We start from the raw sequence: 10768 nt of genomic DNA on the forward strand, positions 1-10768 counted from the left end.
GTAACTCAAACAGATAGATACAGTGAGAATTTGGTGAGAAAACACATAATAGACATGTAATAGGCTCTCAAATATTGGCTGAGATTATTAGTAGAAGCAAATAGGCCCCTCTTTAAAGCTCTTTCCTAAATACCATTGTTATACTTAAGTATTGTTCTTCGAGACAACCAAAGGCGGAGGCTAGGGAAAGGGATACCTCCATGTGCTAGGAGACCTGTACCCTCAAGCAGAAAGCAGGGAAAAGACTGTTTTCCACCTCTGCTGGCTCAAAGTGAAAGTGCTAGTAAGAGAGCAGGAGGCCACATCAGGTGGCAGAGGTGGGATTCTTCTTAAAGGAAGCAAGCAAAAGGCCCACAGCTAAGTGTGGGATCAAATCTCAGAAAATACATAGCGAAATCCATCTCAACCCACTCCCCAGTATTTAGAAAATATCAGAGCTGTGAGGGCTCTTAGATGAGAACTTATAGGCTGAAATATCATGGGAACTGCCAGAGGTCTCATAGCTGGGTGGGCAGAGCCCAGTGTAGACTGAAGACAGTGTCCATTTATCAAACACTATGTATTGTACATAGTGCTGGTCAGAGGGCTCTTCTTGTGTGAATAGATGAAATCGCCAAACAATCCCTGTTGAATGAAATTTTTGTGAAGTCTGAAATTTATCTGCTTTGCTCACTGGTGAATTTTGTAAGAGTGATTGGCACATATTAGATATCTGATAAAAATGAACAAATCCTGTGAGGTATGCACTATGGTAATCAGAAGAGGAAATTCAAGAGCAAAGATGTTATGCAACTTGTCCAAGGTCCTCCATGGGGCCAAAGGCATTTAGGATTCAAACCCAGGTCATAGGGAGAGGTTGCCTGGGAGCCCTATTTTCATATTATGTCTAAACAATTTCTTTTCTTTTTTTGTAATCTGCTTACTTGGAACTTTTCCTCTCATGAGTGTCTGTAGATATTTGTGTAACTTTACATGAAATGCCTTCAGGCACTTAGCTCTGCCTACAATTGACTTCCCAATTTCACAGCAAGTTTTTATTGAAGAAATTATATATCTGATCTGTAAGTTTTCAAGCTCTAGTTTTTCGAGATGTTGAGACCACAGTGACATTTCCAGGGCTGTGGCATGTGGATTTGCACCCAGCTGGAAGTCCTTCTGTACAACCAGAGCCGCTGCCTGTCCCATTTGTTCTGCTTGCTTAGTAAAGGCGTGAGACACAGTTGTGAGTCTGAACATACTCCTCCTTCCAGGCAGCCTGCGAGGAGTCATCTCTCTGGGAAGAGACTTGGTAAGAATTAAGAACGAGCCAGGAAGTGGGCAGCCACCAGCGAGGCTGGGCTGCCTTTGAATGTCTTTTTTTTTTTTTTGGTGTCAGGGATTGAACTCAGGACCTTGTGCTTGCAAGGCAGGTGTTGCCACCACTGAGCTACATCCCAGCCGCGTGTCTCTTGCCTTGGGAGCTCTTTGCCCTCTGCATCCCCCCTTTCCTGACTCCTCCCCCCTCCCCTCCCTTGCTGATTCCCTTCCCACCTCACCTCAGAGCGTCACTCTGGTTCCAGAGCTTGGAGGACTGTGGACACTGCCGTGGGGAGCTCTTAGTCCTCACCGGTAGAGCTAAAAAATATATGGAAAGAAACAAAATATGTTTTAAAAGTATAAATTATACAATGTATTTAAAACTATGTATATTCACACGTACACAGGGGCCCTGTCCCACCACTCTCTTTCTCAAGATTCTAATTCAGTAGATCTAGCGAAAAGCCCAGGATGTAATACGCTAGTCACGGGTGATCCTTTTTTTTTTTTTTTTTTCCAGTAATAGTGATTCAATTCAGGGCTTTGGTACTGAGCTACATCCCCAGGTCCTTTTAAATGTTTAAGTTTTGAGGCAAGGTCTTGCTAAGTCACTAAGTTTCCCAGGCTGGGCTTGAATTTAAGATCTTCCTGCCTTACCCTCCCAGAGTGCCTCTATACCTAACTTCATTGCTGATTCTTATGTGCAGCCTTGATAGACACAATGCTGGGCCAGTCATGCCAGATTTACTTAATGTGGGATCGTGAAAAAGAAATAAAAGTGTGTATTCAGTATTACTGTGCTGATTCTGTGAAAAGAACTAATGAGTACAGGAGCCCGGTGTGTTCCCATTCTGACCACCCTGAGTGCACTGCACTCTTATACAGATTTTTGAATGGCAGGAACCCTCTTTGATCTAAATGCCAGATCATACATACAAGCTGCCTAGAGGACTGCAGTGAGATGGTCTCCAGCTAGGCAGAGAGTCTCCTGTGGGGACCTCCTTGACCGCTTTCTACCTCAGAGCCTAGAATTGAAAGCAAGTGGAAAGGAGTTGACTAGCCTGTACTCCAGGCAAGAGGATGACAGAAGGAATTAGCATTGTCCTCTTTGCAGCTACCACTGCTGGGGGGCTCCAACTGCTTCAACTTATCCTCACAGTGACCCCTCATTTTACAGATGAGGGAACTCCTCTCCTCAACATCGGGCAGCTAAACTAAGCTAGGAAGCTAGCTGTGTCCTTACAGGGTTCACTGCTCAACCTTAGGCACAAGTTGTGCTGAGAGTCCCACAGAGCTCCCAGATGGCCCCACATGGAAAATTTCCATTCAGTCTCTAACAACTTGGACTTCAGGGCTCCCCACACCTCTTATTCCAGGTCAGTCACCTCCTGTTTTTCTTCCATCCCGCTCCATACCCTCTCCTTCAGTCAGAGACAAGCCTCTCTGATTGTTAATGAGAACAAATATTCTCTTTCAGAGAAATCCTGTTTTTTTCCCCACTCAAGGTGTAGTCTGACCCTGAGGCTCAGACTTGACAGGTGTAACGGTTTCTACTACATTTCTCCAGGTTTGGGTTGGAAGCTTGTTTTAGTCTGTTTGGGCTCCTTTCCCTGGTTAGCTTGTAACCAACAGTCATTTATTTCTTGCTGTTCTGGGGGCTGGGAAGCCCAAGATCCAGGAACTGGTAGATTTGGTGTCTGGTGAGGGGCCTCACATGTTGAAAGGGATGAGGGAATTTGTTTTCTGGGTTCTCTTTTGTAAGGGCCCTAATCTCATTATGGGGGGGGGGCTTCATTCTTATGAACCAATTACCTCCTGAGTTTGGGCTATTACCCTGAATGACACAGTCTCAAGTGTTGAAATCCCGAAAGATCAAAATTCAAGTTCCCAATGATGAATGTAACTGTATTATATACCTAAAATGTACCAATAAACTTAATGGAAAAAAAATTCCTAAAGTCCAGAATTGCAAATGACCAAAATCCAAAAGTAAAAATTTTTAAAAAAATTATTTACAAGACATCTATCCACATTTTCCAAAGGGAATTTATTTGAGAAACATATAGAAACATGGCAGAACACTTTATAGGCCACTTCACACAATACAACAGACAATATCAATGTACTGTATTTTTTGCAAGCATAAACACTAAAGTATACAAATAACAGTTGTATGGATATAATGGTTATAAACAGATGAACTATATTCATTAAGAAATAGGTCAAGAAACAAAATTTATAAACACATATAAGTATGGTTGGTAATTTATGTGCACCAAGATTTATAACTGTGATTATCTGGAAGACTCTGATAGATGACCTAAATCTTTTGACAAGATCAATCCAAAACCACGATGGGGGTCAAGGTATAGCTGAGTTGACAGACTGCTTGCTTAGGATATGTCAGGCCCTAGCTTCTGTCACCAGCATTGTAAAAACCAACCAATCAAAACCCACAATGGGTAACCACCAACCAGAGATGAGACTTTAAGAAATTTTATCTTGACTTCCGGTGAGAGCTGCGGCAGATTCGCCAGGAATTTGAGCCGTTGGAGTGGATAGAAAATAAATAGGCCTTACTTTTCTCATTCAGACTCTCCACTAAAAAAAAAAAGAAAAAGAAAAAAAAGAAATCTTACCTTCTGATGTAGATGTACGTAAAGGACATCCTTTCATTTATCGACTAAGTTTCAACATTCTACGTGCATGCACAATGCGTACACACAAAGTCAATGTTGTGAAACTGCACTTTCACTGAGTCAAATTTACCAAAAAGAAAAGGCATGAAATGAATTAGAGCTCACTAAAAGTCTCTACACAATTTATACTTCCGGGATTAGAAATGATGCAACAATGAAATACATAGCAGAGCAAATTATATATAAAAAAATAATGCTGACAATTTCGAATAGTGGAATAGAATAAAAAAGTCTGGGGATCTAGAGATTGCTGATCTAAGTCCTGGAGTCCAACAGCAAGTGAGCCTGGCATTCTGATGTCCAAGGCGGTTGAAGAATGCTCTGTGCCAACTCTTAGACCCATTAGCCTGTGTATTTGTGCTGCTTGGTCAGCAGATTGGATGGTGCTGCCCACAGTGAGTGTGGATCTTCCTCACAGACACTCAAAAAAAGCTTGACCAGGTTTCTAGGTGTCTCATCCACCTCATAAGATGCAACAAGTCTGTGTATAACCCAAAATGCACTAATCCTTTCCCCAGAGTTTGGCTTTCTGTCCCTCTTATGTAGCCTTCCTTGTTTTTCAGTTAGAATTGCAGTTTTCAGGATTCTGGCTTTCACGACTTCAACATCTGGGATTTTTAGTATTTTGAGATTGTGATTTTTCCTGGATTTTAAGGTTTAGGGATTTTGATCTTTCAGGATTTCCAGTGTCAGGATTATGGTATTTGGAACATATCTTTCAGGATTAAAATCAGCACCACAGCTGGGTAGATACACATGGAGAGTTGATGTGTGGCCTGAAGAGGGTGCAGTTTAGACTGAGAGGCTGCCAGGAGCTGAGCAGGGCTAGTGGTCCTGTGTGACCAGGTCACTCTGGGACTTGCTGGGCAAGACCCCCTGAATCCAGGAAGACAGAAACTAAAACAGTTCCTAAGAAGGGGAAAACAGATACAAAAACACTAGTTATTAAATGTAATTTTAATTTGTCTTTATTTTTTTGATATGCAATAGAGTAATAAAATATGCAATTGCCGGGCCGGGGATTTAGCTCAGTGGTTCCGCCGCCTGCCTCACAAGCATAAGGTCCTGAGTTCGATTCCCAGTACCAAAATAAAAAAAAAAAACCAAACAAAATATGCAATTGCCTTTGGATGATATTGCATGTGTATTTGTTTGGTCTTCTCAAAATGTTTATAGGTGAGATAAATCCTGGAGGACTAAGTTACAGGTGGATAGTAGTAAGAAGTTCTGGGATGCTATTATTGCACAGTAGGGCGAATGCAGATAACAATAAAGTTATACTTTTATGTATCTTGATGGTTTTAAACTTCCTGTAGAGCTCTTTTTTTTTTTTTTTCTTTCAGTACTGAGGATTAAAGTCAAGGCCTTGTACATGCCAGACAACCACTCTAGCCCTGAGCTACATCCTAGCCCTTTTGCATTTTTTGAGACAGGGTCTCACTAAGTTGCTCAAGCTGGGCTCAAACTTGTGATCCTCCTGCCTCAGCTGTCCAAGTAGCTAGGATGACAGGTGTGCACCACCACACCCAGGTCCCAGGGTTCTCTTGTGTCTGGAGAAAAAAAAAAAGATTGGTTACACTAATCAAAGATAATAGAGTAGATGGTTAATTGTATAGGCCACAGTAATTACAGAGAGGTATGGGTATGCGTTCAGAACAACATATGATTTTCTGTTTACAGTAAGTCCCTGACTTTATGAACGAGTTCCATTCCGGGAGAATGTTCGTAAGTCAGATTCATTCGTAAGTCTGACAAAGTGAGTCTTATTCGCCTTTGATACAATTATACAATCTACATTGCTCTGCGCTTCCTAGAGGTCCCCTCCACATCATCGCAGCTTTTCCTCTTTTTCTGGACATCCTGGGCTCTGACTGAGCACTTAGATACTGTGCACTATCGCACCGTACAGTAAGCACACAGTAGCACAACTGTGACAGTGTCCAGCGACATGTGAGGTACTTCCACGATTTGTTGCATCTACAAACATTCCTGATGCAAAGTCCATTTGTATCTATGAAAGTTCACAACTTGAATATTCGAAAGTTGAGTAAGTCAACTTACTGTATCTAAAGTTTCTGCTGGGCATGGTAGCACATGCCTGTAATGCCAACACTTGGGAGGCTGAGGGAGGAGGATGGCCATGAGTTTGAGGCTAACTTGGACTACATATTCAGCATTATTCACAACAGCCACAACATGGACACAACCTAAAGTGTTCATCAATGGATGAATGGATAAGGAAAATGTGGTATGTAACATATAATGAAATATTATTTAGCCTTAACAAAGAAGAAAATTCTGCAATCTGTAGCAAATGAACCTGGAAGACATTATGCTAAGTAAAATTAAGTAGCCACAGAAGAACAAATTTTGCATGAGTCTACTTACATGGTATCTAAAATCGGCAAACTCATAGAAGTATAAAATAGCATGAAGGTTTCTGAGAGTTGGGGGAGAAGGAAATGGGCAGTTGTTGTGAAATGGGTATAAATTTCAGTTATCCAAGATGAGTAAGAGGTCTAGGGATCTGCTTACAATACTGTACTATGAACTTAAAATTTTATTTTCATTATTTTGATGTTTTAATTTTTTTTTCAAGGCAAGGTCTCACTACGTAGCCCTGGCTGGCCATCAAGGCAATCCTCCTGCCTCAACCTCCTGAGTTCTGGGACTTCAGGCGTGTACCACCATGCCTGGTGAACTTAAAATTTTAATAAGAGGGTTGATCTCATGATGTGTGTTATCAGCACAATAAAAAAGCTTTAAAGGATTACCCATTTGTGTATCTGTGTATGCCTGCATACATACAAACACAAGGATATTAACAGATTCTTACTACAATCTGATACAAAAATAGTATGCAAAGGAGTAAAACTAGACTTTGGGTCTTGCTCATGACATGGCTCAGTTATTTCATACCCAGGTTAGCAGAGTTTTTTCACCAAATTATTGTTAACTCTCAGTGCTTTTTATGTACTCATTAATAACTCTGATAGAAATTCCCTTGGATAGCCCTGACCTAATTTTATTTATTCATGTTTTTTTTTTTTTTTTGTGGTACGGGGGATTGAACTCAGGACCTTGCACTTGTGAGGCAGGCACGGCACCACTGAGCTAAATCTCCAGCTCTATTTATTCATATTTTAAAATGCTATCACAGACTAAATTCATCCTTAAAATATATAGACCACTCCAGAAATGAAATCAATTCTGATGACTAATTGTTACCACCTGAGTTTGCCAGGTGTTTGAAAAGTAACAGAGTGTTCTGGGGATTTAGCTCAGTGGTTCCGCCCACTGCCTCAAAAGCGGCAAGGTCCTGCGTTTGATCCCCAGTACCAAACAAAAACAAAAACAAAAAACAAAAAGTAACAGAGTGAGTGTATCTACTCTTAATAGCTGTACTTCTGGGGAAGTCTGTGAATCTGGAATGCTTTGGAGATGAAGAGTTTTCTAACCTTAACAAAAACCTATAAGAACGGAATGACAGGTTAAAATAAAAGTTATAGCTGCTTTGCTGTTACTTAAGGAAATAACAATAATAAAAAGAGAAAGAACATTTATTCAAACACAAAGACACAGCTTCAGAGTGGTGCCTTAGCTGATCAGTATGCTAAAGCAGTATTAACCAAGATAATTGTCCTACAGTCATACAGAAAAGAGAAGCCTTGGAGGAGTTCAAAGAGGCTATTTTTAACTATCCCAGAGAAACTCCTGATTCAAAAATGCAGAAAAGTGGAAAATTTCAGAAGCTGGAAAATTCTGGATACTCATTGTTTGTTCAGGATGGCTAACTCATAATGTCATATAATTTAAAATGGACCTTAGCAAAAATGCTTCGTGATATTACTCATAATAGCAATAATAAATTGACAAGATTAAACCAATACTGGCGGATAATTACACAGGCAACCAACGATGTTTTTAAAACGTCCTACTGCCAACAGTGTGATTCTAGTAGATCTAAATGTAGGGTATGGACAAAATCCAATGTCTTGAGAGCTCTTTTAATCTCTAAATGGACTTTATACAAGGCCTCCTGCAATGGACTGTAGAATTGTTCTGATTATTTTGCCCCCCCCCCCAACCCCTGGGGTGGGTTAAAGCTTTGCTGGGGAGCTGTAGCTCTAGCTGTGAAAAAAAATTGTTTTTGATTTGACTTTTGTTTTTCAACTTTAAAATTCCCATTTGTCCCTCCATTAATGACACAGACACTCATTTTACTGCTATTGTTATTAAGGGACTCTGTAAAGTTTGTCTTTTACTCCAAAAACTTTCCCATTATCATCCACATTCCTCAGGAGAAAGAGAACTCGTGGAATTGAAAAACCAAAATGAACAAACTCTCTTAAATTCCTGTGGCTTACAATATTGCCATTAGCTTTAATGAGTGCAAAATTAATCCCACCCCAAGGTCCACAGAGTATTTCCTTATGACCTAATAAGGGGGCAATCCACATGTTTGAAAATTTCACCTCCAATCTTAGAGTCTATGCTATTACCACAAAGTATGATTACAAAATGCAAGTTACTCGATAATACCTCCAGCTTGTCAGCAACAGATACTAGATGCAATGCCAAACCACCGTGTATGATCCACAACAGGAGACTCAGGGTTCTGGAAGTGACTTGAGAAAAACTCCCCTTGAGCCTCAATGAAAAGAACTTTATCAGGAACTCTTCACAACTGAGAGCAGCAGAATTCCAAAGTATCAATTCGTAGGTTAAAATCTCAGTTCAAAAGATAAACAACCTTCCTCCAGACTACTGGACATCTATTCCATTAGAAATCTTAAACCCAGGTTCCTAGGAATCTTCCAGAAGATGCTGAGTTCTGAGATAGACGGCTTCTGCCCCAGACTTTGGATCAAGATTAAGATTCGGATTCAACTCTTTTTCTGACCTATCGTACCTCCTTTTTTATTCCACTTTTAAGTCCTCTACAATGTTGTCACCCTTACTTTCATCATTTTATTTCGACATCCTTCCTTGTATTCTCCATCTACCATCTAAGAGAAAACAAATGTTCTTTTATGTTAGATTCTGACCATTGCTGCTGGTCAGAATCTAACAATTGCTAGACCTGTCGCCTTCACTTGACCTTGCTGGCAAAAATTTAATAGCTGCTCTTTTGAAAATTTCAGAAGGCAGCTTCCCTTACAGGTCCCTTGTGGTGACTGGGTGTCCCTCACATCATTAATTCCAACCTTGTAAAACTTTTAATGCTCCTGCTATCACTACAATCCCATCAGCAAGGCCAATCAGTTAGGACTAATTTTAGTGCTATTCTGGTGGCCACAATTTACTGTCAGAGACATCTGAGCCTGCTTTGCAGGAACTGTTTAACTCCACTCAAGGAATTAAATTTATCCATCTAAAGGGACACAAATGTGACTCACTTCCATGATAACAGATAACTTGTGATTCCAGTTGGCTGTTAGAGATTTCCAGATGTTTAAAACTATCATAAGAGCAGATAGTCAAATTTATGTAAAAAGGATACCCAGAGCCTTCCCAAATGATATAAGCACAGGTAATTTGGGAGAACTTTCAGGAGGGGATAACTGAGCCTTTTCATACAGGCTACACCTCCCACAGTGGGGATAAAACAACATGATATATGCAGCTGAAACTGGCAGGCTCAAAGGGAGAAACAGATACTTCTGCAATAGCAATGGCAGATATCAATAACCCACTCAGTATTTGGGAAGATGGACAGAAGACAAGCAAGGAAAGAGAGCACTTGAACAATATAATAAACTAATCAGATCCCACAGATGTGCAGAATATTCTACCCAACAATCTCAGAACACACTTTATTATCGAGGGCATCACTTCCCAGTCTCCCTAATCTGGACTATTCTCTGCTGTCTTTGAGAAACCCATGTCACCCTGTGGGATGAGCCTTGTGGCCCCAGGAACCCTGCCTTTGAGGGCCTTCTGGTCTAGTCCTTACCCACCTGCAGAATTGTTCTCCCCTGTACTCTGGGGCCCATCTTCCCAGCTTCTTAGAGCTCTTGTTCTGGCCAGTGTTAAATTTGTTCTGGGGAGGGTGGGAGGAAAGAGGAGGGAAGTAAAAGAATTAAGATGTGTTATATACATGTACCAACTCCCCCCAGTGAATGAAATCATTATATACTGCAAACATGTACTAATAAAGGGAAAAAATGTTTAAATTCCATGATGGCAACACTCTGTAGGAAGGTAAAATATATTTTTAGAGTAATGGCATGGTCATTGAGGCCATATTCTTAAGTGAAATAAATAGGACACACGTGTAAACACCAAATAGTTTCTCTGATGTGAAAGTGTAAATGAGGATCAAAATGTATAATAGATAATGTGAAATAGGAAGAAAAGGGGCAAAGGGGAAGGGGAAGTGAGAGGGGTAGGGGAAAGGAAAGGAAAGAAGGGAAAAAATATGAGAAAAGGAAAGACGGAAACAAAGTCTTTGTAACTAGGGAGGGGTGGAAGGGTTGAAGGAAGGGCAGAGGAATGGGGAAAAAAAAAAGAACCAAGACATATCATGTAAAGGTACAAATTCTCAATGATGAATGTTATCATATTGTATACCTAAAATGTACCAATAAAGTTAATGAAAAAAAAGGAAGAGCATGGTTGGTACCCAGCATATTCTAGCTATTTTTAAAGTTGTTATCACAGTATTGTTAGGGGGAAAAGTATGTATGTTTTTATATTTATAAACAAATGTATTTGGGGTTTTTTTTTTTTTTTTTTGGTACCAGGGATAGAACTCAGGACCTTGTGCTTGC

The sequence above is a fragment of the Heterocephalus glaber genome, unplaced genomic scaffold (genome assembly GCF_053883595.1).
Source record: "Heterocephalus glaber isolate CG9 unplaced genomic scaffold, H.glaber_assembly_v1.0 deba00001442, whole genome shotgun sequence".
In the NCBI taxonomy this organism is placed as follows: domain Eukaryota; kingdom Metazoa; phylum Chordata; class Mammalia; order Rodentia; family Bathyergidae; genus Heterocephalus; species Heterocephalus glaber.